The following is a 27,041-nucleotide window of genomic DNA, read 5'->3' on the forward strand; positions in this document are numbered from 1 at the left end:
CTGTACTTGAACAAAGCGCAGGGAGCTGCCTAAACTGGGGCAAGAGAGGTAATTAAAAGAGGGGCCGCAGAAGGAAGGAAAGGCTGGTGTGGTTGTTGCTGAGGCGGGTGGAGGAAGTGTTCTCCAGAAGAATAACAAGCCTGTGCAAATGTTACGCAGAAAGAGTTTATTTCACCAAAACAAAACCAAAAAAGTTCTCATTCAGCCTCTCACGCTGAGCTGATAAGCAACATGCAAACTTTGGATGGAACCTTGAACCGGTGGGAGGGGCCAGCCGTGAAGTTTACAAAGGACAAGGGCTAGCTTTTCCAGGTACATCTCTGTTGCCACCATTTGTGATTCTACCTGCATCGGCTGCTCCCTAGGGGAGCCCTTGTGACCTCCCAACCTGAGCCGGAGGCGAGATCACTCAGAATGCACCGCATTCATCAATGCCATTTCTGGTAAATTGGACCTCAGGTTTTGGAGTGTCCTAGGAAGAAGGCAGCCTACGCTGTGCGCATACCGATGTCAGAGCCCATGTGATGAGCGGTACACGTTTTGTAGTCTTTTACTAGGTACCATTACGGATCTCATAACCGGATGTACCAGATTTTCCAAGAGAATTCTGATTTCAAGAGCTCTGGGCCTTGTGTCTTCCCCGGGCACGAGCCCCTACCTGCGGTCACTGGCGTTCCGTCATCGTGCCCCAAAGGTGTTCCAAGGCTTACAGGACGATCTGCCAAGGCAGGAGTGGCGGGGTGGGGGGGGTGGGACTGTCTTCTGGCGGGGGGCAGGGGGGACGGTGAGGCCTGCACCTACTGGTACCTGCCGGTCCTCTGCCCACCACGTCTACTCCAACAGCCATCCTCACGGTCCTTATTTCGGCCAGGGCCTAGCCCTACCTCCTCGGAACCGGAGCCTGGGGGAGTTGGGTGACAAAATATCCCTTTAGGGCCCGTCCAGGTAGAGCGCCTGGCAGGGTGCCTGTCTGGGGAAGTCGCAGGACCGGGTCCTCGGGGGTCCCAGCGGGCCACGGAGGAGCGGCCTCCCCCCCGCCCGCCCCGGGGGGGGGACACAGCCGCCCGCACGGACTCCCGTGGTGGGGTGGGGGGCGCCGCCCGCCTCCCCCGCCACCCCCGGCGCCGGCGGCCCGCGAGGCTGCTCGCTGGCCGCCATCTTAGCCCGGGCGGCGCGGGCGGCGCTGCCCCCGGCGGTGGGACTGCAGAGCCGCAGGCCCGGCGGAGGCGGCCGCGCGGGCGTTCCCGGGCAGCCGGGGGTGGTGGGGGGTGGCGCGCGGGGCGCCGCGCCCGCTCCCTCCGGAGCCCCCTCCGCGCGGCGGGACACGGCCGACCCCCGGCCCCGGGCGGCCGCCCCTGCTTAAGGCGCAGTCTGGAGTCGCCCCTCGCCGCGCCGCCGGAGCGGATTTTAATCCCGAGAAACGACCTCTGGTTCCCGGACTCCGGCAACGGTCAACACGTTGTCACCTCTCCCGCCGAACTTGGGCTGCTGTCCCCGACCGCAGCGTGCGGTGGCAGCTCCCCGGGCGGGGCGGGGCCGGGCGGGGGCGAGGCCTGCGGCGCGATCCCCACCGTTCAAGAGATTTCTCAGTCGCTCTCGGGGCAAGAGAAGATTGGAAAGTTACCTCTCTTTAAGGGATCTTGATTGGAGAAGACTGCCACTCTATTTGTCCACTTTTTTGGCATGCGTTTATGGAGGGCTTGCTAAGGGCAAGGCACTGTGTTAGGTCCTAGGGGAATGCAAAAGTACAAAAGTGAATTTTTTAAAAAGGCATCCCCTGGCCCTCAAGTGATTTACAATCTAGGTGGGAAGGCAGACTTGTAAATGACTAACTAAACACAAATAAAAGGCAACGTGAAATGAATGTAAACAAAGGGCATGAATCCTGCAGTAAATGGCCTGGGGAAGGGCCAATTAATGATTTTAAAAATAACTTTTACTCCTAAAAATACAGAATCCAGTTCTGGGAGGGGAGGAGAGGAAAGGATAAAAATTTACTAACACTGGATAGTTCCAGGGTTCCAGGGAATAACAGTCATCACTTCTGAAAGGTTGATGTTTAGGAAAAATGGTGAAAGTTTATTTAAACTAAGCAGAATACCAAGAATCAGAAACTTCGGATTCATTTATCAGCTCCTGACATTAGCCGGGTGGTAGAGATGATGCAATTTTCTATCAAAACCCAAAGGTTTTAAAAATAAAACTAAATGGAGGATTAGAAACTTGTAGAAAGGTTTCAGGCTTACAGATAATGGGAATTAAAAGAAAACACACAGAACAAAAAAGATCACCCTATTTATGTGCAGATGGTCTCCAGGAGGTGAACGTGCAGAAAACTGTCCCAAGATGATTTGTACAGAAGTTGGGGAGTGTGGGAAAATTAGTCATAGGTCGAAGAAAATTAAGCAAATTAAAAAGTGAGGCAATTATTAACCCCAGGAAAAAAAAAGCGGACAAGAAAGGAAAAGCAATCACTGAAGTTCATTTGTCTGGGCAATAAACAATATATATGTGGTCATAAAGTAAACACTGCATATGAATTTAATAAGAAATTATGATATAGCTCTATCGTAAGAGTGGGAGAGCTAAAGTATGATACAGAGGACTAAAACCCTCCTCTACCAGGGGTACCTGGGTGGCTCTGTCGGTCAAGTGTCTGACTTTGGCTGATCTCATGGTTTGGGGGTTTGAGCCCAGCCTCGGGCTCTGCACTGACAACTCGGAGCCTCCTTGGGATTCTTTTTCTCCCTCTCTCTCTGCCCCTCCCCCCCCAATAAATAAATAAATAAATAAATAAATAAATAAACATTAAAAGAATTAAAATCATGGGACACCTGGGTGGCTCAGTCAGTTAAGTGTCTGACTTCTAAAAAAAAAAAAGTGCCTGACTCCTCAGGTAATGATCTCATGGTTCTTGAGTTCAAGCCCTGCATCAAGCTCTCTGCTGTCAGCACAGAGCCGCCTTCGGATCCTGTCTCCCTCTCTCTCTGCCCCTCCCCTGCTTGTGCTCTCTCTTTTCTCTTCCTCAAAAATAAATAAACGTTTAAAAAAATTAAAATCCTCTTCTACCATACTAGGAGGTCGACAGATGATAATTACCATGGATTATTCAAGAGAAGGCCACATCTGTGTATTAGAAATATCGTGGTATCTGGGCGCCTGGGTGGCTCAGTCGGTAAAGGGTCCGACTTTGGCTCAGGTCATGATCTAAATGGTTTGTGAGTTTTAGCCCATAACCGGGCTCTGAGCTGAAGGTTCTGTGCTGATGGCTCAGAGCCTGGAGCCTGCTTCAGATTCTGTGTGTCTCTCTATCTCTTTCTCTGTCTGCCCCTCCCCTGCTGACACTCTGTCTCTCTCAAAAATAAATGAACATTAAAAATTTTTGTTTTTAGAAATATGGTGGTATCTACCAGAAGAAACAAGCAGAACAAGGGAGGGGTCTGCAGAACGTTTTGTACCAAGACTTTATATACTATTTCGCTTCATTGGGCAAATATTCCTTTGTGAAAAACTACAATTAAAAAAAATTTAAAAACACACATTCTTGGAAGCATAAAACTCTGAGAACGACTCAGTCACAATGATGTAACCAATGTCCTTTGAAACTATCTTCCTTCAACACACCCAATTCAAATTACCCAAAGTGTGGAAGGAAACGGGGAGGGAGGTGAATGGTTTTGGGGCTCCCAGACTATACATTCCTGGTTAAAAAGGAAGAGCAAATCCTCTAAATTTGTCCTTGTCAAGAGAGACGCCATTTATGGCCTTCCTGTGAAAATACCTTTCCAAGTATTGATGGAAATGAACAGGAGTAGACTTTACAGGGCTAATTTAGAAGGCTTCCAAAGGCTTTCCCTACCAGCCTATTGCTGACACCAGGAAAAAAAAAAAAAAAAAAAAAACCCTCTCTGGAGTTGTTTAATTGCTTTATTGGGATGATCTTCCACTTTTTTTTTTTTTTTAAGTAGGCTCTATGCGCAACATGGGGCTCAAACTCGTGACCCTGAAATCAAGAGTTGTAAGCTCCACTAAGTCAGCCAGCCAGGCACCCTGATCTTCCACTTTCATTTACTTTATATATTTTTATTTTTTCTTATTCTTAAATAATCTCTCCACCCCATGTGGAGGCTCCAACTCATGACCCCAAGATCAAGAGTCCTATGCTCTACCCACTGAGCCAGCCAGGCATCCGTTCTTCCACTTTTAAATGTAAATGATCCTCATCCATTACACATTAGTGTGAATTTCCTTTCACAGGTAACTTGTTAGGATGTCAAATTCTATTGCACCACCTGTTAGGGTCTTACACTCAAACGCCTACACCCAGTACATAAAGGCCTGCAGTTAACATCCCTTAAAGTCTTCACATTCAAAACCAAAGAAAACACGCCCCCTCCAAAATAATCCCACCTTGCCTGCTAAACAAGACATAGATAGAGTGACACCCCTGTCTTTTTTTTTTTTCTTTCTTTATCTCCAAACAAAACCTAGGAGAGACCCAGTGATTTATGAACACTGGACCCTGCAGATGAGAGGTGACAAAGCAAAGAGTAAATGGGCCCTAGTGCTCCAACCTGCTGGGTCAACACTGGCTTGGTCTGCAGCCTTCGGCTGTCCCGCTCTGCTCCCAAGATGCCCTTTTGACCCCTGTCCTGCCCTTTGTCACCATCCCTTTTCTTCTTGATCAGAGAGAGAATCTGTTTCTCCTCTGCCCTGAGGAAGACTGCCACTGGCCCAGTTGGTGACTGTAAGAACGGGAGTGAGTGAGGAGCCCTGGGCCTGAATTCCAGCCCTCACTCCCTGTCTTGGCCGGGGAACCTTTGTGCAATACACGAACCTCACAAACGGATGCGGCGGCCCTGCCTGAGAAGCCAGTTTATTTCGGGGGCCTCCCTGAATGCTGCTTGGTTCCGACCTACAAGGCTCCCGCTGCATCTGGGTTTCTTTGGTTTCCAAAAGAGAAGTAGCCAGCCCCACAGACTGAAATCACCTGAAGGGAGGCTGGAGTAAGCCAGGTACATCCTGGTACATCCTGGAACATCCTGGACGGTGGAGGTGAGGTCAGGAAAGGGGCAGGTAGGTCGAAGTTCACCCAGGACTTCTCCACTCACCCGGGGACTTCGTTTTTTTCATTGGGATCTAAAACGTGAGCCTCCGGCCCCAAAGCCTGGCTGAAAATTAAGTCTTCATGAGCAAAAAGGAAAGCAGGCCAGAGGGTGCACATGCCTTTTGGATTTTCAAAAACGGGAAAATGATTGGATTTCAGATTTAGGGAAGGTGTGGCACGTTAAGACAGCCAGAGAAAATAATAACTGCCAATTCCAAAGCAAAACAAAACCATGTTTTTCCACCGCGTTTCTATCTCTGTCTCCTAGTTGAGCCACAATGAAATAGCGGATCAAATAGCAGATCAAAGGCAGAGGCAAATACAATTATGTTGCCTGTGAAACCCCTAGCATGAAATTAGAAGTCAAACTCTCCATTCAGGGGTTAGAGACAAAGATAATGGGAACCTGGGGCCCTAGAGATGTACGCAGCCCCTTTCAGTCACAGTGTTCTCCATGCTGGATATTTAAAACCACACCTGAGGGTAGGGGACACACATTAAGTATTAGAGTAATTTATTATCAGACTAATATATTATTTTTTCCGCACCTACTTTAGGAAGCGCATAGACCACATTTCCAGCTTTGTACCAACATAAAGATACCGGTGTGTTGGGGAAAAAGAAGGGTGGGGGGGACTTGTAAGCAAATGGTAAAAATGATGTTGTCTGAAGCAATGAAGGGCCGGCACAGATCCCCCCCACAGATGGAGGGCAAAGGCTGGGGGCAGCCAGATTGCTAGTCCTGTCCCCTACCCGCTTTCCCTTTCAATGCCGAAGGGTCTAGAACCCATCTGATCCCAACACACAATTCTTCCTCGGTCCTTCCCATCCTTGACGAGCTCAACAGAGAGAGCTGTCCTTCGATAATGTCTATTTTTCATAAACCCCATATTTGCTTTATGGATCTATTTTTTTTTTACCCTGGCCTAATTTTAACTGCCTCCCCCACCCCCTGTATAACGTCCGCGGCCTCTTGAGAGTACTGGTTCCTATTATAACATAGACTATTCTGTTTAGAGCTAAGCCTGGCATGGCTCCACACCCTGCCCCCCAGCCCCAACCTGGCCATAAGTTCTTTCACACTCCTCCCAACAGAGGTAGAGTCTAAGTCCTTTTCCCTTGAATCTGAACGAACGGGCTTGGGGCTTGCCGTAACCAGTCAAATAACAGGTGAAATGATGCCACGTGACTTCTGAGGATGGGTCAGAAAAGGTGATACAGTTTTCATCCCATTGCGGAGAACTGCAGCGGGGAATATGGGGATTCCCGGTGGCACCCCCCCACCTCCCCCCCCACCCTCCCCCCAAAGGTGATACAGTTTGGTCTTGGGGCCCTGAGCTGCCGCTATGTAACCTCAAGTTCATGAGCCGCCGTGCTATGTGGGAGCCCAGGCCACACGGAGAGCCCCCTGTTTGTGCTGTGGGACACAGCTGAGGTCCCACCCAGCAGCCAGACATGCGGGGGCGGGGGGCAGCTGCCTCCAGGCGATTCTAGCTCCCTGCTGTGGAGTCTCTCCACCCAATTCTGAACCCACAGAATCCACGAGCAGAATTCAGTTGCTTCTGAGTGAGCTCCCTTGCAGCTGACACGGCGATGACCCTTATTTTTGTGATAGTAAGTAGGGGAAACCAGTTTTATAACATGTTGTGAAAGCCATGGAAGGCGGTGAGCTGGATTAGGCGTGGAAGCGTGGAGGGGAGGTCATGACCGCACGCTTCGTGAGTTCGAGCCCTGAGTCAGGCTCTGCCCTGGCTGTGCAGAACCTGCTTGGGATTCTCTCTCCCTCTCTCTCTCTCCCCCTCTCTCTGCCCCTCCCTTGCTTGCACTCTCTCTCTCTCTCTCTCTCTCAAAATAAATAAATAAACATTAAAAAAAAAATAGAAGCATAGAAGGCGGGACATTTTTGATCATGACCCAAATCCTCCACCTTCTATGACCTAAGTAACCTCTTGTTCTTCATGGAAACCCTATAGGACAGTGGTCCATCTGTTTCTCAGATCTGATCTCACACTTCCCGAAGGACGTGGCTGAAAGAACCCTACTCGTTGTCCCCGCCGGACTTACACTGGCTGCACAAGGGAGTCAGTTCACCGGGCAGGAGACAGGGACCAAGCACCTCCACCCGGCTAGCTTTGCTCTCCCATCGATTCTCTTCTCTCCCCACATTCTTCTCGCCTGTTCTCGAAGGTTCTCCCATCAGGGATGGGGAGGGATGGAATATGGAAGGGAGGTCAGCGTCAGTTTCTTCCCCCACAACTCCACATCTTTCATTCTGTCTCCAACTCTCATTCTGTCACACTGGCTAGGCCGTACGGCCACAGAATCACCCAGGGATTCAGTGCCCTTTGGCCTGTCCCTGGGCACCTCCTCCTTCACTAGCCCCTGCTGCCCGGCGGGCGGCCCACAGACCCTAATTCATAGCCTGCCCTCCTGGGGAAGTGCTGAGCTCAGAGGATGAGTCCTGGGGAGGGGTTGCGACCATGTAGAAAGCGGAGAACTGCAGCGGGGAATATGGGGATTCCCGGTGGCACCCCCCCACCTCCCCCCCACCCTCCCCCCAACAAGCAAAGCAACCAGGGAACAGGCGCAGAGGTCAGGCGGAAGGGACAGTTCCCCCGACCACAGAAAGCCAGCACCGACTGGGATTATCAGCCGCTCACTCATCTTGGGGAGGCCTGACCCTCGGAGCACAGCCAGGGCTCAGTCACAAGTCAGCCCTGCTCAGGAGAGCCCACGGGCCTGGGACCTGCCCCTTCCCCAGAACCCGAGTCCAGCGCTCACACGGGGGCTGCCCGCCCTTGCTGGACTGTGGGGTCCCTGGCTCCAATTCACAGGGCCGCTGGCACACACATTGTTAGAACCAATTCTGTCTTCTGACCCAAATCCCAGCCCAGCGAAACCTGTGTCCGGCTAGGGCCTGGCACCAACCTTCGTGCCTACACTTCAAATCATACCAGCCCAAACTCCCTCACGCCTTCAAGAACAAGGGCACAACATTTATTAAAATCTTATTACCTTGCCGGTGTTTTCCATGCAATTATATCATCTAATCTTTCCCCAATCTTGTGATGGAGGCATTTTCAAACAGATTTCACAGATAAGGAGACCGAGGCTCAGATAGGTTATACAAGCACTGTGTGTGTGTGTGGGGGGGGGGGCAGAGGGTCCCATCGTAAGCCCACATGTGTCTTGCTCCAAAGGTTTCCATCACACCTGTGATCTCCCAAACATTTCTTATTTTTTTTTAACGTTTATTTATTTTTGAGACAGAGAGAGACAGAGCATGAACGGGGGAGGGGCAGAGAGAGGGAGACACAGAATTGGAAGCAGGCTCCAGGCTCTGAGCCATCAGCCCAGAGCCCGACGCGGGGCTCGAACTCACGGACCGCGAGATCGTGACCTGAGTTGAAGTCGGATGCTTCACCGACTGAGCCACCCAGGCGCCCCTCCCAAACATTTTTTAAAGTAAATTCTACATCCAACAACACGGGCTGGAACTCAGGATCAAGGGTCACATGCTTTACCGACTGAGCCAGCCAGGCATCCCAACCTCCCAAACATTTTTTTTTAATGTTGGGTTTTTTTATTATATATTTTTTGAGAGATGGAGAGACACAGAGCACAAGTGGGGGAGGGGCAGAGAGAGGGAGACACAGAATCGGAAGCAGGCTCCAGGCTCCGAGCTGTCCGCACAGAGCCTGACTCGGGGCTCGAAATCATGAACCGTGAGATCATGACCTCAACCGAAGTTGGACACTTAACCAACTGAGCCTCCCAGGCGCCCCATTTAAAAACATTTTTTAAATGTTTATTTTTGAGAGAGAGAGACAGAGAGCAGGGGAGAGGCAGAGAGTGAGGGAGACAGAATCTGAAGCAGGCTCCAGGCTCCGAGCTGTCAGCACAGAGCCTGACGCGGGGCTCGCACTCGCGGACCACGAGATCATGACCTGAGCCGAAGTCGGACACAACCCACGGAGCCACCCGGGCGCCCCTTAAATTTATTTATATATTTTTAATGTCCCAAACATTTTGATCATGTGTTTTGTGCCAGGCCCTGAGGTGGGCTTGCAAAGATCAATAAAAGAGTCTCTGCCCTTGGGGAGTTTGTAGTCTAGTGGGGGAGGCAGAAACACGGCAACACAGTGGGATAAGGGGGCTGAAGGCGAGATGGTCTAAGTACCATGGGGTCCGTCTGAATATCCTGATAGGCCACTCTTCTTGTCCTTCCTAGGGCATTAGCTGCTGGCTTCCCTCCCATGTCTGTTTTCTCCCGTCAAAGGAGTCTGCACCCACACACCTGGCAGGAATCCTGGTACCCTTCCTAGACCCTGACTGCAGTCCCAGACTTCCTCAGCTGGAAAATGGGCACAGGGGCCCAGACACTGAGCAGGCTGGTAGGCCCTAGTAAGGCTTTTATGGAAGCCTGTTAAAGGGCTTTGGGCTTCCTCTGATGAAAGGCGCTTAAGTGCATCTGGTTTTGATTACAGGGGAGGAGAAAGCCAGGCAGTCTCTCGGGGGTTGGACCAGTCATCTGGCTCTGCCTTCCTCCGGGCAGAGCCAGGAGGCCAGGTGTGTGTGGGGAGGGGGTGGGGGGGGGTGGGGAGGGTTAGCAGGCAGGAAGCAGAGCCAGTACGAAACTCCCCAATTCTCTACTAAGACTCCTGACCCCAGCCCCTGGCTCTGCCAGGCAGGACTCCCCCCCAGAAAACAGCATGGTGGGTCAGAGGTGCCAGGATCCTTTGAGAAAGTCAAGTTCATAGTGGCCGCTGCCCACTCCTGACCAACAAATAGCTCTTTGCTGATCACCAACACCTCATCTCTAAAATATCCTCCCAAGAACCCCCTGACCACCCAACAACCTTCTGGACTGCTCTTCTCCTTCTGACGAAGTTAAAATAGACTTCTGCCTCAAGGGTTTGCGCAAGTGACGAAAATTAAGGAAACGCAGACTTTTAAAAGTTAAAAAAAAAACAAAACCCTCAACGTTTTCTTTCTCCTTTTCAACTGGCCGGTTATCATTTCCCATCAAACAGGCATCATTCAGGATTCCACCGCACTGTAACTGACAACATGCTGGAGTAAAGAAAGAGATTAATATTAAAACAAAGTGGCTGTCCCAGAACGTCATCAGGCAGTCCCGAGCTGCTCAGTGCCCAGCACCTGTCCCTGCGCGGGACTCCACGCGGGAACAAAAAGCTCTTGGGGGATCGGATGGGTTAAACACAGTCCGCGGTTCTCGAAACGAAAATGCATTTTCTTATTCCCACCCTGATTCAATCCTGCTGCGTGTTATTATTGTCAAGTCTCTTCGCACCGCCGTTTCTAAAAAGAAAAACCGTGGGTCTGCACGGCCCTTCGCCGCCTGCTCGGCTTTTATTGTGCACGCAGCCTGGTCTGTCTGCGTGGATTCAGCACGTCGTGACCGCTTCGCAGGCGCGCACGGACACCCTCGGATTGGCATTTCGAGAAGAGCTGGATGCATTGTCTCAGTGGCGACACACACACACATACACACACGCACGCACACACACAGATAATAAAGGGCTACAGACCTCTGGCCAACCCTCCTCGCAACCCATAATTAGAGATGACCTTTGCAAAAGGCAATTAAAATATGGTAATGATCGATGCGCTCACCCCACCCCCCCCCCGCTTTCCAAAAGGGGAAATACACAGGTGTTGGCTTCAGGAGGCTCCACCTGGCCCGGCCAGGAGGCCTCCTCCAGCTCATGAATGAACTCTTTCTCTAGGGAAGCTTCGATTCCCCGCTACCTACGCGAGCGCTGGCTCTTCTCCTCCCCCTCCCCTCCCCCACCAATGCTCAGGCAGCCAGGAGCTTGCTGGCGGCGGCGGGGCTTTGTCATCGGAACGCACACACAGACACGCACACGCGCGCACCCGGCCACCACGGGACCGCGGCGGCCGCTGCGCTGTGTCCTTCCTCCCTGCGCTCCCCTCCCCGCCCCCTCTTTTTAAGAGCTCCACCAAACCCTTTCTTCCGTCCTTTATGTATGCGATCCTTTTAATCGAGGAGCTCGGGAAACATTTTAGGGGGGGGCCTCCCGCGGGGCGCGGGACGGCAGGACTGAGGACGCGCGCGGAGAGGACGCGTGGGCAGCCGGGCTTTGTTCTGTCCCTTGTCCGGGTCCGGAGGGCGGAAAAGTCTCTGCCGCCCTGGGGCCCACCGGCGAATTGGCGGTGGCCAACGCCAGCAACCCCCCACCGCCACCAAATTGGAACACGTGAAATCCCCTCCGGAGTTCACTTCGTTCGGACTTGGTCCGGGTGGGGTGCATCGCCTCGGGGAGGGTCTCCTGGTCCACAAGTGGCTCTCCCCATACAGGCAAATGTGCAGTGTCATTATGGTGGCTCCTGTTGCTCGGGTCCCGGGGTGGTCGGGCGGGCGCTCGCACCCCATCCCTACCCGGGGTGGAGGGCGGGAGGGGGGGCCCTGGGGCTAGGGCTTCCCGGGGGACTGCGTGGAGGAGACGCCGCGTCGGGCCCTCCCGCACCTCCCGGCTGCCTTCTGAGACCGCGAGCACGGAGCCAGGGCGGCCTCTCGCCTTTCATTACCGGGCCTACGAAAGCAGCAGCCCAGGCAAATATGTAGCTATTAAAATTAATCGCCCTGCGTTGTCAGCTGAACATAATGCAAATTATTTATGGGCTGTCTGCGCAATATTTATCATCGTGCAGGCTCCAGGCGCTTCGTGCCTCCCGGCCTCCCCCGCCCGCCCCGGCCCGCGCAGGGCGAAGCTGCGCACAGGCTGCGGCGACCAGGGGGCTCTGGGCACCGTAATGGGGTTCCGAAGGCGAGGCCGCGCACCACGCTGCCTTCCAGGCCGAGAGCCTCATTTTAGTTGCTGGCACGCATGCCACATTCGCTGGAGGCCTACTACGTGCAAAATTAGGAGGTCTGCGAAACTGGGGGGGGGGGGGGAGGGTAAAAACCGATCTGGAGAAAACGTAACCAAACAGACAAGTTCAGGCCCGAGGGGAGATGCAGGCGGAGGCTCCTCGGCTGCCGAAGTGAATTTTCTGTGGCTCAAGTCTGTGCTCCAACCCCAGAAACATATGTTTGCGGAAGCTGGCTTCACAGTCAGAGGAACCGAGAGCATCGGAGGTGCCCACCAGATCCGAGGACGAACCGTGCTGCGGACTGGAACAGGAATTCGGTGTCCTTCGAGCCTCAAAACTTGTTTGCAGATCGCAGATAACAGATTAACTGCTAATTGTCGGAATCGGCCAACCATTTAGTTTATCACTGCTGGGGGCCCCTTGGTATTCGCTGCACTTTTTATATGCAAAAACAGCCTTGGTACCTCCTAAACGGCTTTTGTGCGGCTTTTGTTTCTCTTTCAAATACGGTGTTTTAAAAAACAGCAGCAACACGCCACCCCACCCCCTCTCCAACCGAGCCTTCTCATTAAAAAAAAAAAAAAAAAAAAAAAACAGGAGGAGAAATAATCTATAGGACAATCCCCCCCTACTGGTCGGCGCTGGCGTTAGGGCTTTTTACGGCAGATCGAGTCGCCCTGGGCTGCAGAGGTAAACAGGCTTTCTGCACCGCTGCTAAATGAATCACGAGGGGGAAGAGCGGGGACTACGGGGCGGAGGAGGCCTCGGGATCCGGGCTGGGTGCCAGGGAGGGGAGGGCGCGGCACAAGGGGCAGTGGGGTGGAGGCGAGCTGACCCTGCCCCGAGGCCTCAGGGCCACGGAGTGGAGACGAAGGTCGGTGGGCGGTCCAGCCAGAGGCCCCCGCCTGCAATCTGCTAGGCTGGGTGAATGCGCAGCCTGGGCCTCTGTCCCCAGCGTGCCTGGGCGCCACCTGGGGCCGGTCACGCTGCGTGAGTCCATCTGTGGGGAAGGAGGTCAGGGGGAGCCCCTCCCATACACAGTTTTAGCAGCTCTGGGCTTTCAGGACGTGGGGGGGGGGCAGGCCTAGGTCTTCTGATGTTCATTTTAAGCATGTTCTTGTCCTTCTTCACTGTCCCCACCCTGAACGTCAACGTCACCTCATACTTAGCTGACCCAGCCAGAGTCAGGGCCTACTTCCGGGGTCCTGAGGGAGTGGGGTGGCTGTCTATGGCATCTGCTCTCCGGACTAACTGAAGTGGCTAGAAAGCTACTTCGAATTTATATTCTTCATCCGGGTTTCTTCTCCTTACAGTGCGCTTGGAGCTCATCTGAAGGTCCCTTTTCTTTCCGTTGAACCCCTCAATTTTTGACGGAGATTTTCCTTAGGACATTCCAAAGGATTCTCCCACCACTTTAGAAGCTTAAGTTGAAGTGACGTAAAAGAAAACGAGGTTCAACGCCTTAAGTTGCCTTTGGGTTCCCTTTATCTTGCACATTCCTGCATGGATTTGAGGAAGGGCTGAATTTTACTTTGTTTTGTTTTCTAATGGTCAAAATCGCTGTGTTTTCTAGGGCAAGAGAGGCTGAACATTGATCGCCCGTGAAGTGGAGGGGTCAAGCCCCTTTCACAAAGTGCTGTGACAATTTGGTCCTCAGAAGCCCACCTGAGCAGGGCAGGGGAACTGTTATTGTTCCCATTTTCCAGCCAAGGACACTGAGCCCCTCCTCCCCATAAATTTTAGGAATCTAGTCGTCCTCACTGAACCCAGAACCCAGTTGACACCCACCTGCCCCTGCCGGCATCCACCCTCCTCCAGATTAGTGTCAGTTAGTAAACGTTGCATCCTTTTGTGAGATGTATCTACTGGGGTCCTGGGCCACCCTCGGCGGTGGGGGGGGGGGCTGAGGCAGCCCCCACCGCCCACATTTGGGGCAGCTCCTCCACAGCCTGCAAACCGCAGGGATCTCAGCTCTTACAGCCTCCTGTTTACTCACTTGCCTCCACCGAGTCAATTTCGACTGCAGACCCGGGAGGACAATTTTAAAGTGTTTCTGCAGACAGACCCTCTGGCCGCGCCGGAAGTGTTTTATGGACCTGTGAGCCGAGTTAATCCCAGGAGGGGCGGCAGGATTAGTCCCTGGTGTAGGTGGGGGATTCCTGTGTTAAGGTTTAATCCCCATGGGAGGAGAGAGACGCGGAGGGGGAGGGTCGCGTGACTTTGGTAATGTGGGCCCCCTCCCCATTAAGCTCTCCGACTTGGGCCGAGGCCGGTGGAAACTGAGGCATGTGGCCCAGGACCTCGATCCTTGGCGAGGCCAGGTGTAGGGAGCCCGAGGCGCCTCGGGTAGACGCACCCTGGGAGATCAGCAGGAACGTGGAGTGCGAGCGGAGAGCGCAGTTGTGTTTTTTCCCCAGGTTTTATTCTCCCAGCCCTGTGGAAAGGAGCAGAGCCGCAACCCGGGGAGGGAGCCGGAAAGAAACACTTAATCACCGGCGTCTCGCTGCTCGTCACGCGAAGATGGCAGCGGCTCCCCTGGGTTTCAAGGTTCCGGGAAAGGCGTGTGTTCTGCCTCGAGGCGCGCGGGCTGCTGCGCTCCCTCCCTTGGCTCGGCGGCCGGCCCAGGCTCTCTCAACGCCCGCAAGTGCGGCCAGGGCGGCCGGTCTGCCCCTCTGCGGGCCCCCTCAGTGGCCAGGGCAGCGGGTCGTAAGACCCCGCGTGTTAAAATTAAAGGCTCGAGGAGGTGGGGAGCTGATCGCCCAGCGCCGGATCAGACCACGAACCAACCCCCACACCCCCCACTCCGGCCCCGGGCACTCAAAGGCGTCAAGCTGTGGCCAATGGCCGATGCGAGACCTGCGGGGTACACTCCTACTAGCCGTGGCCGGGGGCCGGCCGAGCCAGCCTTCGCCGGAGAGAAGATTTATCACCATCCTCATCCATGCGCCCACCCCACTGCCTGGACCTCCCCTTTGAGCCCCGACCCATCAGGAAACATAGCGCACAGGTCCCAGGCCAGCCTCTGCCACTTGCCGGGAGGGGGTGGGGTAGAGGGGAGATGCACAGGCCTGACCACCTCGGGCCCCAGGCGTGCAGCGTGCACACTGACGCTGGGGAAGTGGAGGGCAGCTCGGCCCCCCTCCACCCTGATTCCACACCCGGGGCAGCACACAACCGCCAAGGGCTTCTGACGCGCCCTAGCTGGGAGGAGGAAGGGAAGGCAGAGGCCTGGGGGGCCGGCTGTGCGCTTGGATCCCGCGCGCGCGCGCTCTCGCCCGGAAAGGGGGTCCAGAGTTTACGAGAGGCAGGGTGAGTGTGAACAACCCAGAACCAGCCATCCCCACCGGGACTGACAAGCTGACCTCTCCAAACCCCCAGCCATGGAGCTCCGTGCCCGGGACTGGCGGCTCAAGAGGAGGGGAGGCTACGACATCCGTCCAGTTCTGCGGGAGGAGCCCAGGGATGCACCCGCAGCCCAGGGACCCGTGTGACCCAGCCGCCCCCACAAGCGTCCGTTTAGCTCCGCCTCCCGGGACCACTGACACTTGGTGATAAGGAGTTCCTCCGCAATCGGCTGTCCCCAGCCCCCAGTCACCTCCGGTGGACGTGACCACCGGATGCTATGCGGCAAGGTGGGGCGAGGGGCCTTTGCACTGCCTTTTCTGACCCCTTCTCCAATGCGGAGCCACGATAACGTGCTTCTGTATGAAGCCTCAAAACTTTCTTTTGCAAAATAAGGTCCAGATGTTGGGCCTTCTTGTTTCTCTCCATGACTTCTTCCTTTGGAAGGTAGGGGGTTCAGGCAGTCCACTTGGAAACATCCCCCAAAGGGCTCGCCTTCACTACACAACACTGGTGACCAACACGGCTCTCCCTCCCTCAGGGCAATCCCTGCCCCATCCTAAACAGCGTTGCTTTGGTCCAGCTGCTTAACACTTCTGGCCTTCAGTGACCTCCTTCTGTAGAAGGAGGCCAATAACAGCATCTAATTCATAGGGTTGTCTTGGGGATAACATGAGTTAATACATAAGACACCTAGAAGGCGGTCTCTCATACATGTGTCCGTTGTTATGATTTGGTACTCTCTTACCTTTGAATAGAGCGCGGGTAAGAAAAACAGCCAGGTTAAAGACCCCAAAGGCCTATATGGAGTCAGGGGTTTGGGCAGGTACCAAAGGGCAGTGCTGCCCACACAAAAAGGGCCAGAAGGCAAAATGGGCTCAAACGGTCTCGACTACACTTTCCCTTAAAGGCCTGCGTGTGCCGTTGGGATGTAGGGAGGAACGGACGTGCGCTTTAATGGGGCTCATTTAGACTGGATTAATGGGAAGCTTCTGCCAGGGCTCAGGCACCATTACCCACCACCCTCTCCCCGAGGCCGTGGTTAAACAGCACTGGTGGAGAGGACCTCCAGTAGACTCTTCCAGGCCGCCCTTTTTTGATGGCTCAAAGCCACCTCCTGTAAACCAGTTCTTGGAGGTGCTGGGCAAATGCCACATCCTCTGGGGATGTACTTTAGCGGGAGCTTAACACTGGTCCAGGGCTGGGATGTGGTAGGCCTAGTTCCCGGGCTGTCGGTGGGCCTCATTTTAAGGACACATACATGCGCCACTATTTATGTAATTAGACTTGGTCAGATTTCTAACTTCAAGAAGCTTCCCATTTCCTCTGAAATGGGGTCTCCTGTGCGATGGGGAGGAGGTGGGGCAGAGAAGGGTCTGAGGAGGCCTCAGCGCCACTCGTTCCGGGGTCTGGCCTCTCCCAGGTCACTCATAATTCATTAGGTGGGACAGCCTTTGCCTTTTCAAAGACGACGCAAATGGCCTTTCGCTAACGTGGCTGCAGGCATTCGCCTAATCACTGAAATGTGCTGGCGGTGCGCTCTCGCTCTTGGTTGATCCTTATCGGAACTGCGTGCCAGGTTGCCAGCCCCGCGGAAGACAAAGACGCGGCTGACTCCAGGTCTGCTCCCGAAGCCTCAGGGTCACCTACGGGGCTTCCCCTTTACAGCCTCTGGCCCCCAAGCCGCTGCCCGGAACACACCCGCAGCCCTAAGTCAGAATTCCAGTTCTCGAGCGCCACCCGGAGAGTTCACATTTCCCCTCTTCCGAGGCCGCGTGGTGCGCAAGCGACTGACTGAAGGTGGTGCAGCACACGTCTGGCTGGAGGGGGGCGGGGGTGGGGAGCTTCCCCGTACCCAGCTGCACGTACACAGGAAAAGAAAAAGCCAAGTGAAAAACGTGGGCTTTAAAAGCCCAAACCCAGGGCAATCTAAGTACAAACAATCCTAGACAGGCGTTTGCAAGGAGTAAGCAACCTCCAAATAGAAACAACTAAAATAAAGCCCCTTTTAGAGTTATATTAAAAGTCCTCCAAGGTGGAGTGCAAAGGGGACCGCGCCTTCTTAAGGACACACACGAACCGTGCCAAGAGACATCGTCCTCAGCCCAGCGCCTCCTGCGCTACGTTTTAATACCAGGCAGAAAGCGAGGTTTTCATTCCCATCTACTGATTAACCAGTTCTCGTAGTATTTATAACTGACTCAACGTGTACTCGGTTAAAAAAAAAAAAAATTGATCTTGCCTGAAAGATACATGGACGACCTGTATTTAGATAGGCTAAGTTCCCGCAGCTGTCTGACCCCATTTGTCTAGTCTCTCTAAGAATCCACGTTTTCTAGCCCGGGAAGGGGCAGGCGGCCCTCGTGGCTCCCCCTCCGGCGGTTTCCTGGCGAGGCGCCCATCCTCCCCAAGCACCGGGAGCGGAGGCGGCCGCATTAATACTCGCGGGCAGCCGGCTCTGACCTATACTGTCATTTTTTCCATCGGTCAGAATCGGGCTGGGGGGGGGGGGGTTCTCCTCCGAGGGGCTCTGCACGGATCATTGGGTTTTCCCCGGCGAACTTAACACGGAGGCAAAAGGGGCAGATGGAAACCAGGCCTCCGCTGGCCGGGCGCGCGTAAGCGCCGCACTCTGCAGCTCGACGCAAAGCCAGGGCTGGATTTTCGCGGCCCGGGGCCGGCGGCCTCCCCGCGCCGGCGCGATCCTCTCTCCCTCGGGCTGAGCAAACGTGCTCGCCTAATTCCGCCCTGGAGACAGCAGCTGTGCGGCGAGAGCAGGGGAGGAGGGGGGGGGGGACTGCAACTTTTCCAACAGAAAGTGTATGCGCACAGGAGAGGTGAAGGCCCACCCCGATTCTGTGCACGTACCGACACAGCATCTAATCAGTGTCACTGCCAGGAATACGCTTCCGCGGCGGGCGACACCCCCGCCCCCGCCAACCTGCAGGAGGGAGGGGGGAATGCAAATGGCGTCTCACGTCGTCCCAGACTCTGCCCAGCTCCCGCTGCCCCGCGACCCCGAGCAGACGTCGCAGCGGGCCAAGCGCCACCACTCTGGGGACGCGAACACGCTGGAGGCCCGCGCCCCTCTCCTGCGCCGGGGTCTCGGGAAAAGGAGCTAGCGCCACTCCCCGTTCCGAGGCCATTCCCCCGCCCCCACGTCCGGAAAAGCCGCCCTTCCCCGACTGGGGGGTGGGGTGGGGAGAGGGGACGCGGGAAACTTTGCGAGACAACTGTTCCGCGCCTTCCTCGCGTGGCGCCGGAGAGGAACGTAGGTGGGCTTCCCGTCCGGGGCCTGACCACACTCCCCCACTCCTCCAGGCCTCGGACCTGAACCTCGTGGGCTACGGCGGCGGCGGGGAATACATTTCAAGCCACCGGGTGGGGGAGGACACCAAAGTCGGGCGTCTTCAAGGGCTCTGGCGGGTGGCCAAGTTTGTGTCCTTTCCCTCCCACGCTGGAGTAGCGCGCGCCGCTTTGGGGGAAGCGTGAGACTCCTCACCCCCGGCCACGAGGCCACTCTTGTCTGCAAGGTGGGGCCGATGGTTTCTCTACAGCACCCTCTCCCGCTCTGCGGCCGCCGCACGGCTCGCACACCCCCGGGGAGTCCCCAGAGAGCCCCCAGAGACGGCCCGCGCCTTCGCTCGCCGGCTCTTCCGGGGGAGGGGGAGGCGTGCGTGTCGTGTGCACCACGGCTCCGGCTCCCACCCTCCGCGGAGCCACCTCGGCAGCCCTCCCCGGCCACGGCCTCAGCCGATCCCCGCCCGGAGTCGCCTTGCGGGATGCAGCCTCCTGCACGCGGAACGGGGCGCCCCTGGGACGCAGGCGGGGATGGCGGTTCCGGTCGTTCCGGGATTTGCGTGCGAGAAGAAAACAAGGCCGGCGACGAGAGGAGCCGCGCCTCCATTCTCGGGGTGCAGACGGCCTCGCAGTCTCCGCGTCGGTCCCGCCATCGCCACTCCGGCCTCGGGGGCCCGTTTCCGCACCCCCACCCCACCCCACCCCACCCCCCAGCAATTCCTCGTCCCGCCTGTGCCGCACCACGCGGAGCTCCGAGCACCCTGGCTCCCACACCAGCACCCCCGCCACCCCCCATAACTCGCGCGCCTCCCTCGCCCCGGGCTCGGGGCGCCGCTCGCTCTCAGCGCCCCTAGCACGCCGGTTCTACCCTCGGCTGCGAAAACCGCCACCCCCGCCCGGCCGGGCCCTTGTCCCAGCCTGGCTCCCCCGCCAGCTGCGCCGCCACCGCCGCACGTGACCCGCCCCCGTCGCGGCTTCCGCTGAGCTGCCTGTTCCGGAGCACAAACAATTTCTGCTCTGACGCGGGGTCTCTCGGGCCCTGGCGTCCTCTCCTCCCTGCCCCCCTCTTCCGGGTACGAGAACTCAAAACAACTCGCTGACCTTCGGGCGGACCAGCTCCGGCTTCCACCGACTCCGGCATTCCGTTCAAACCCAGCAGCGGCAGCTTCTAAGATTTCACTCCGCGCTGGGCTGGGGGGAGGGGGTGATTTCTCCAGGAGGGGGTGTCTCAGATCGAAAGAGCCACTTCACGCTCCTTCCTCTCCTCCAAAGTGAGTTTTTAGACTAGCCGGAGGCCCTGGGGAAACGCTCGCAGCCGCGCGCAAAGAAAGCACACACCCCCACCCCCACCCTACGCATATGCCGCCTTGACTAGTGTCTGACCCGATTTCCAGGGTCACGGCCCAGCGGCAGAGGGCCTGGCCAGCCTCGGAAATACCACCCAGCGGTGGGCTGTGGCACCGAGCAGAGCTGGGGTGGGGTGGAGAGAGAGTGCGTTAAATAATTAATAGTAGCTCCCACTTCTGCTTTGTGCTGAGAATTTCAGAAACTCTCCAACTTTGCAGCCCAAGAAACCGAGGCACAGAGAAGGGTCAGTTCCATAACTAGCTCAGGGTCACCCAACTAGTTAAATGACTTAGCGACAATTCGAGCCCAGTTGGCCCAGAGTCCAGGGTGGTTGAACATTCTGCTCTGGTGCTCACCTTGGAATCAAAAGTACAGAGCCGTCTGCAAAACCTAGTGATCGCTGGAGGGCTCTGTATTTTGCAGGAGGCATTGGGGTTGGTGCATAGCAGGCACTCGAACATTGGTGGGATGAACGGGTCCCTGAATGAGTGATTGACCTGGTCACCGATGGCCAGTGATTTTAGGGAAGACACGGCTCGTGGGCTTCCCTTCCACAGGCGGGTGGTGATGGGCTGGGGGAAGCGTATGGCTGGCAGCTCAGTGGTTACTTGTGGGCACAGACCCAAAAGGACCACCACCGTCCTGCGAAGGTAGCTTCAGTCACGGCCCTCATCCGCTGTGACGTCACATCTCCACGACCTACCTTAACCCATATACCTCTGAGATGCTGGTCAGTGGGACCACATCTGCCCTTTACAGAGCTGAGCCTGGTGGTGCGCTGTGTTGTCCCCCCTCCCGCCGGGGGCCCAAAAGAGGATGCGATTAAAACAGAAAATATTCCTGGGGCACCTGGGTGGCTCAGTCGGTTAAGCGTCTGACTCTCGGTTTCGGGTCAGGTCACGATCTCACGGTTTGTGGGAGCCTGCACTGGGTTCCACATTGAGCATGGAGCCTGCTTGGGATTCTCTCTCCCTCTCTCTCTCTCTGCCCCGACCCCCACCCCCACCCCTGTCTCTCTCTCAAAAATAAATAAACATTACGTTAAAAAAAAAAAAAGATGGAAAGCTTCACATTTACGAGCAGTGTCTCAGGCACCTGGGTGGCTTCGTCATTAAGCATCCAACTTGGGTTCAGGTCATGATCTCAAGGTTGGTGAGTTTGAGTCCCACATCGGGTGACCTCGAGCCCTGCATCGGGTGAGCACGACCCCCGCTTCGGGTGAACCCCACTTCTCTCTCTGTCTTTCTCTCTGCCCCTCCTGGGATTCTTTCTCTGCCCCTGGCTCACTTGCGCTCCGCCTCTCTCTAAAAACCAAAAAACCAAAAAACAAAAAAACCCCACCAAACTTCTCTAGATAATCCAAAAGAACGGACTTGTATATCATCTTCTTATTCTTCCCTCCTCATTGTCTTTTTTTTTAACTTTTATTTTATTTTATTTTTAAAAATATCACTTTTTTTAATGCTTATTTTTGAGAGAGAGAGAGGAGGGACAGAGAGAGAGGGAGACAGAAAGCGGGCTCCTTGCTGACAGCAGAGAGCCCGACGTGGGGCTCGAACCGACGAACCGTGAGACCATGACCTCAGCCAAAGTCAAATGCTTAACCGACTGAGCCACCCAGGCGCCCCAACTTTTATTTATTTTTGAGAGAGGTAGCAAGTGGGGGAGGGGCAGAGAGAGGGGAGGGGAAAGCGGATCCAAAGTGGGCTCCTCGCCGACAGCAGCAAGCCCAAGGTGGGGCTGGAACTCACGAACCGCGGGATCATGACCCGAGCCCGAGTCTGATGCTCGACCGACTGAGCCACCCAGGCGCCGTTTCCCTCTCCGTTTTCTAAACCTAACCAGTTGTCCCTTTCGTGTCACCGGTTGGGCAATCTGAAATGAGGACAAGTTTCACTTCAGGTTACCTGGAAGTAAACTCTCTCCTTTCCAATCTGATTCCTCCAGCATCTGTTGACGCGTCTGTGGTGTAAGTCACTACACGAGGCAGAACACGGAGGAGGAAAATGCCTAGTCCCTGTTTCTGATTATTGATATAGCCTCTTCCCCCTCCCTGCCTCCTCTCTCCCTTCCTCCTTCCCTCCCGCCCTTCCTGACGGTTGTCTACTTTGGCTCATGTTCCTAGGATTATTAACCAAGAAATGAAAACGTTTATTTTCTGAGTAACAGCCCAGCCTTGACTCTCAGGCTGGGGTTTCGGCAGCCTCTTTCACGGTCTGCTCTCGAGTGACCAGCAGGACCCTGTGACCTCAGCCTGGGGCCAGCCCGGGTTGGAAGCATCAGATGATTTCCAAAGAGACCACGGGCCTCAGTCCCACGTGGCCGGATTGTAGCCGAGAACAGCCTTGCTTACCCTGGTGCAGGCGGACGGGTGATAAGTGATGCTGAACGGGAGGTTCGGGATGCTCATTTGATTTATTATCTGTGTACAGCCTGGGGAGGAGAAAAGGCTCATAAAAGTGTTCTAGGCTGGTCATTCTGAATGTGAGCATTTATTTATCTGCAAAGCTGCCGAATGTCCCTGCAGGAAGTCTCAGGCGCAGCAACCCCTGACGGCACAGACACAAGTCCCCCCTTTACCCAGGGCTGCTTTTACTGTTCCCAACAGCTTTGTGCTTTCCCTGGGGGAAGAGGAGAGTCACATAGCGAGTTTTCTTCCTCTTTTCTCACGCTGCAGAGGAAGTGATGTTGTGGAAACAGTGGCATTAACTTGGCCCGCACGCCGCATCGGAGCCGGAGTTGGGAATAGCTCGAAGCAGGGTGGCATTCCTTCCTAAGGCTTTTCTCCTCCAGGCCCCAAGCGACCCATCCTGGCTTTGAGCGTGGGGATGGTGGGCAATCACAGGTGACACAAAGCAAGAGAAGTAATACTTTCCTGTGTACAAAGGGTCTCCTGGGAGAGGGACGATCCTGACCCCTTGAGCCTGCTTTCTTCTGGAGCACTTTTCATTTATTCTTTATTTTTAAGTTTATTTATTTACTTTGAGAGAGAGAGTGCATGCTGCGTGAGTGGAAGATAAGCAGAGAGAACCCGATGTGGGACCCGAACCCATGAACCCATGAGATCGTGACCTGAGCTGAAATCAAGAGTTGGACGCTTGGGGCGCCTGGGTGGCTCAGTCGGTTGAGAGTCTGACTTCGGATCGGGTCACGATCTCACGGTTCGTGGGTTCGAGCCCCGCATGGGCTCTGTGCTGCCAGCTCGGAGCCTGGAGCCTGCTTCGGATTCTGTGTCTCCCTCTCTCTCTGCCCCTCGTCCGCTCGCCCTCTGTCTCTGTCTCTCAAAAATAAATAAATGTAAAAAAAAAATTAAAAAAAAAAAAGGAGTCGGACGCTTAACCGACTGAGCCACCCAAGCGTCCCTCATCTATTCTTTTCATTTTTTTTTTTAACATTTATTTTTGAAAGACAGAGAGAGACAGAGCGCCCGCAGGGGAGGGGCAGAGAGAGAGGGAGACGCAGAATCCGAAGCAGGCTCCAGGCTCCGAGCTGGCAGCACAGAGCCCCACGCGGGGCTCGAACCCGCGAACCGTGAGATCATGACCCGAGCCGAAGTCTGTGAGGACAGAGCTTACATTCTACTTTGCTTGGCACACAAATGGCGCAGGATTGTGGTGCCACCGTCAAATCCTTTGGGTCCTGCGTCCATAACATCTATCGTGACACATGTGACTGCCTTCGTTCCGTTCCCCTGGGACTCTTGGTGAAGCAATTGAACCCACCCTCCCCAAACTTACCTCCTCCGTCTGATCACTCCATGCACTGCTTGAAAATCCTCTAAGCAGCCAGAAGGGGAGGGGACAAGGGGCACAAGGGACACCCCCTTCCAACTGAGTCAGCCTCCTTTAAAAAGATTTCTCAGAAGTCTCGCCCAGTGATTTCCACTTCCGTCTCATTGGCCACCTTTTGCTGCAAGGGAGGCTAAGCGATGTTGCCTTGCAGGTTATACGTGGCTGCCTCGAGTTACCAAGAGGACGGACGGCTATTGGGGTAGGCAGCCAGTCACCTCTGCTCATCTACTCGCAAAGAGTGTGTGACAGGGCGTATGATACCGCTTAGTACGTGGTAGGAGAGGGGCCTTGTGGGGTCTGTTCCTGGTTCCCATCCCGGTTCCCCGGGGAAATGGCCCTTTGTCTCCCCCACCCCCCACCCGCCTGGGGTTGGGACGCCAGCAGCCTCTGTTGCTGTAGCTGCTGGTGGAACCTGCCCCTGACCGAGCCAGTTCTGTTCTCCCCCCCCCCCCCCCCCGAGCGTGGCCGATTGGAAGAGAAAGCTGGTCAGTCAGGCCAGGGCTGGCTCCGTGGCACGTGACCGTGGTCGTCACGCAGCTCCGTGCTCAGGGTTCAGTGCTCTGCGGTTGCTGCCTGGACATTCTGAACAATGTGATTTCGAATTCGTGTTCGGTAGGTGAAGCTCTTGGGACAATGGAGCGTGAACCAGGGGTTTGGAGCCTCAGGTCATGTATGGTCCCACCTCCTGGTTTACCTCCCTGAGATGGGTTCTCGAATGCCTGCTCCCCAACTCTCGGTGCCCCCAGCCCTACCTGGCTTCCCCGATACCGTCCTGGTTGAGGCTGCTGGCTCCTTCTGCCCCTGGTAGGGACCTGGGTGCTGACACTGGGAAGGGTCAGGGTCAGGTGTGCACGGCATCTTGGGGTGGGGCAAGGAGGCAGCTTTCCCTGCCCCTGGCTGGGGCCCTGCATTTTAACTTCGTTCTGGGCCCTGCAAATTAAGTGGTCAGCCCTGCCGGACCGTGGGGCCATTGTGTTCCAGCCTGTGTGTGTCGGGCCAGGGAAAGCCGGTCTGGGGAAACACATAGAGTAATAGTGGTTGGAATATGTTGATTGCAAGTATGAGTGGATAGGTGAGCGGGTAGATAGATGCAAGGACGGACGGATGGATGGATGGATGGATGAGTGGATGGATGGAAAAATGGATGCATGGAAGGACAGAGGGATGGATGGAAAGAAAGATAGATGCATGCATTAAAAAAAATTAAAAAGAGGGGCACCTGGGTGGCTCAGTCAGTTAAGTGTCTGGCTTCGGCTCAGGTGATGATCTCGCGGTGTGTGAGTTCGAGCCCCGCGTCGGGCTCTGTGCTGACAGCTCGGAGCCCGGAGCCTGCTTTGGATTCTGTGTCTCCCTCCCTCTCTCTCTACCCCTCCCCTGCTCACGCTCTGTGTCTCTCTGTCTCTCAATAATAAATAAGTGTCAAAGAAAGAAAAAAAAAAAAGAAAAGAAACATGGGGCCCCAGAGAGGGCGAAGATGACTGTCTAGAGGGCATTCAGTGCCCGGGTCCTTTTCACCCCCCTGCCCCTCGGGGGCAGCCTGGAGGGGCTTCTGCTCCTCTTCTGTTCCTTGTGCTACTATGAAAGGATTTCTCAGATTGCCAACTGCAAGTTCCCCAACCCCTTCCCCCGCCCCCAAAAAGAAAGCTTGGTTTGCAGTTCGTAGTATTGGGCTCCAGTCCCAACGGCGCCATTTCACTAATTCTGCGATATTTGGCAAGTTCGTTTTTCTCTCGGAGCCTTCATTTGCTCAATGTTTGGGCCCTTTCTTGGTAATAGAGGGACTTAAGGCATAAAGGGTGCAGGAAATTTAGAGCAAAATGACTTCCTTCTCTCACTGGTTTCTCAGTACTTAAAAACTGCTTGTTTGAATTTGGGAAACTCAAGTGGTTCCACTAGCGTGCGGGTGCCTGGGTGGCGCAGTCGGTTGAAGATCCGCCTTCAGGTCAGGCCACGATCTCATGGTTCGTGGGTTCAAGCCTCACAGCAGGCTCTGCACGGACAGCTCGTAGCCTGGAGCCTGCTTCTGATTCTGTATCTCCCTCCCCTGCTTGTGTGCGGTCTCTCTGTCTCTCTCTCTGTCTCTCAAAAATAAATAAATATTGAAAACAATAAAGTAGGGTCAAACAAGAGGTTTGAGGTCAAACAAGGTCGTAGGTTTGAGCACTGGATAGGTTTGCTTAGCGCATTTCCATGACGAAAGCCTGAACACATAAGGTAGATAATCCCGCTTCTCTATTGCCGCACGACGAACAGCCCCCAAAGTCAGAGGTTTAAAACCGCAACCGTGTAACCATATCTGGGGATCTTGTGAGCCAGGAATTGAGGCACGACTCGGACGGGTGATTCTTCTGTTCCATGTGGGATTGACTACGGTCTCTCAGTGGTACCGGGTGGTAGATGTGGCCCAGGTCTTGCAGGGAGTGTTCCAAGAGAATTAGACGATCTAGAAAGCTCCTTCTGACCTAGCCTTGGACGTGAGGCAGCCTTGGACATCACTTCTGCCAGTTCACTTAGTTACAAGAGAGTCACAAGTTCACCCAGAGCACACACAAGGGCGTGAATACCAAGGAACGCGGGTCACCTAGGGGCCATCTTTGAAGACTCGTCGTCACAGTGGACCAACCACTCATACATTTGTGCCCTCAGTCCTGGGAGGCGGAGCGTGAGCGCACAGACGGAAGAGCTCAGGTCCATCCCCGTCGTCATCAAAAGGGTTCGGGGGGATGCTGAGTGAGCAGCAGGAGACGGAAAGGCTCTTGGGAACATTAACCTCTGCAGAGTATCTGAGAGCTAAGTCCTTGGGTTTTGGATGTTAAACCCTAGTCCTGCTTCAAAACCAGCCTCTCAGGCTCTTGAACTTACAGAAAAACACCTCCGATTCCTATGAGGGAGTTACTATAATTATCTCCATTTTCTATTTATTTTATTTATTTATTTTTTGGGGACAGAGAGAGACAGAGCACGAACGGGGGAGGGGCAGAGAGAGAGGGAGACACAGAATCGGAAACAGGGTCCAGGCTCTGAGCCATCAGCCCAGAGCCCGACGCGGGGCTCGAACTCACGGACCGCGAGATCGTGACCTGGCTGAAGTCGGACGCTCAACCGACTGCGCCACCCAGGCGCCCCTCCATTTTCTATATTTGGGGGAAAACTGAATTCAATTGCCCAGGGGTGCCTGGGTGACTCTGTAGGTTAAGCGTGTGACTCTTGACTTCTGCTAGGGTCATAATCTCACGGTTTGTGAGATTGAGCCCCACATCAGGCTCTATGCTGACAGTGTGGAGCCTGCTTCGGGT

At 54.9% G+C, this 27,041-nt stretch overlaps 1 long non-coding RNA gene across 1 annotated transcript; it reads right to left on the reverse strand.

Annotated features, from left to right (window-relative positions):
- Positions 1-210: 210 nt before the first annotated feature.
- LOC124509686 (uncharacterized) lies at positions 211-19,837 on the reverse strand. Its single transcript, XR_006961482.1, has 3 exons — positions 19,709-19,837; positions 1,625-1,729; positions 211-901 (listed from the first exon to the last, which is right to left on the reverse strand). It is a non-coding gene; the product is annotated as an uncharacterized LOC124509686 (long non-coding RNA).
- Between the last annotated feature and the right edge of the window lie 7,204 nt (positions 19,838-27,041).

This window comes from Lynx rufus, unplaced genomic scaffold (assembly GCF_022079265.1).
Source record: "Lynx rufus isolate CCGP_SWC_20201006 ecotype Redwood Valley unplaced genomic scaffold, mLynRuf1.p SCAF_14, whole genome shotgun sequence".
NCBI classification, from domain to species: domain Eukaryota; kingdom Metazoa; phylum Chordata; class Mammalia; order Carnivora; family Felidae; genus Lynx; species Lynx rufus.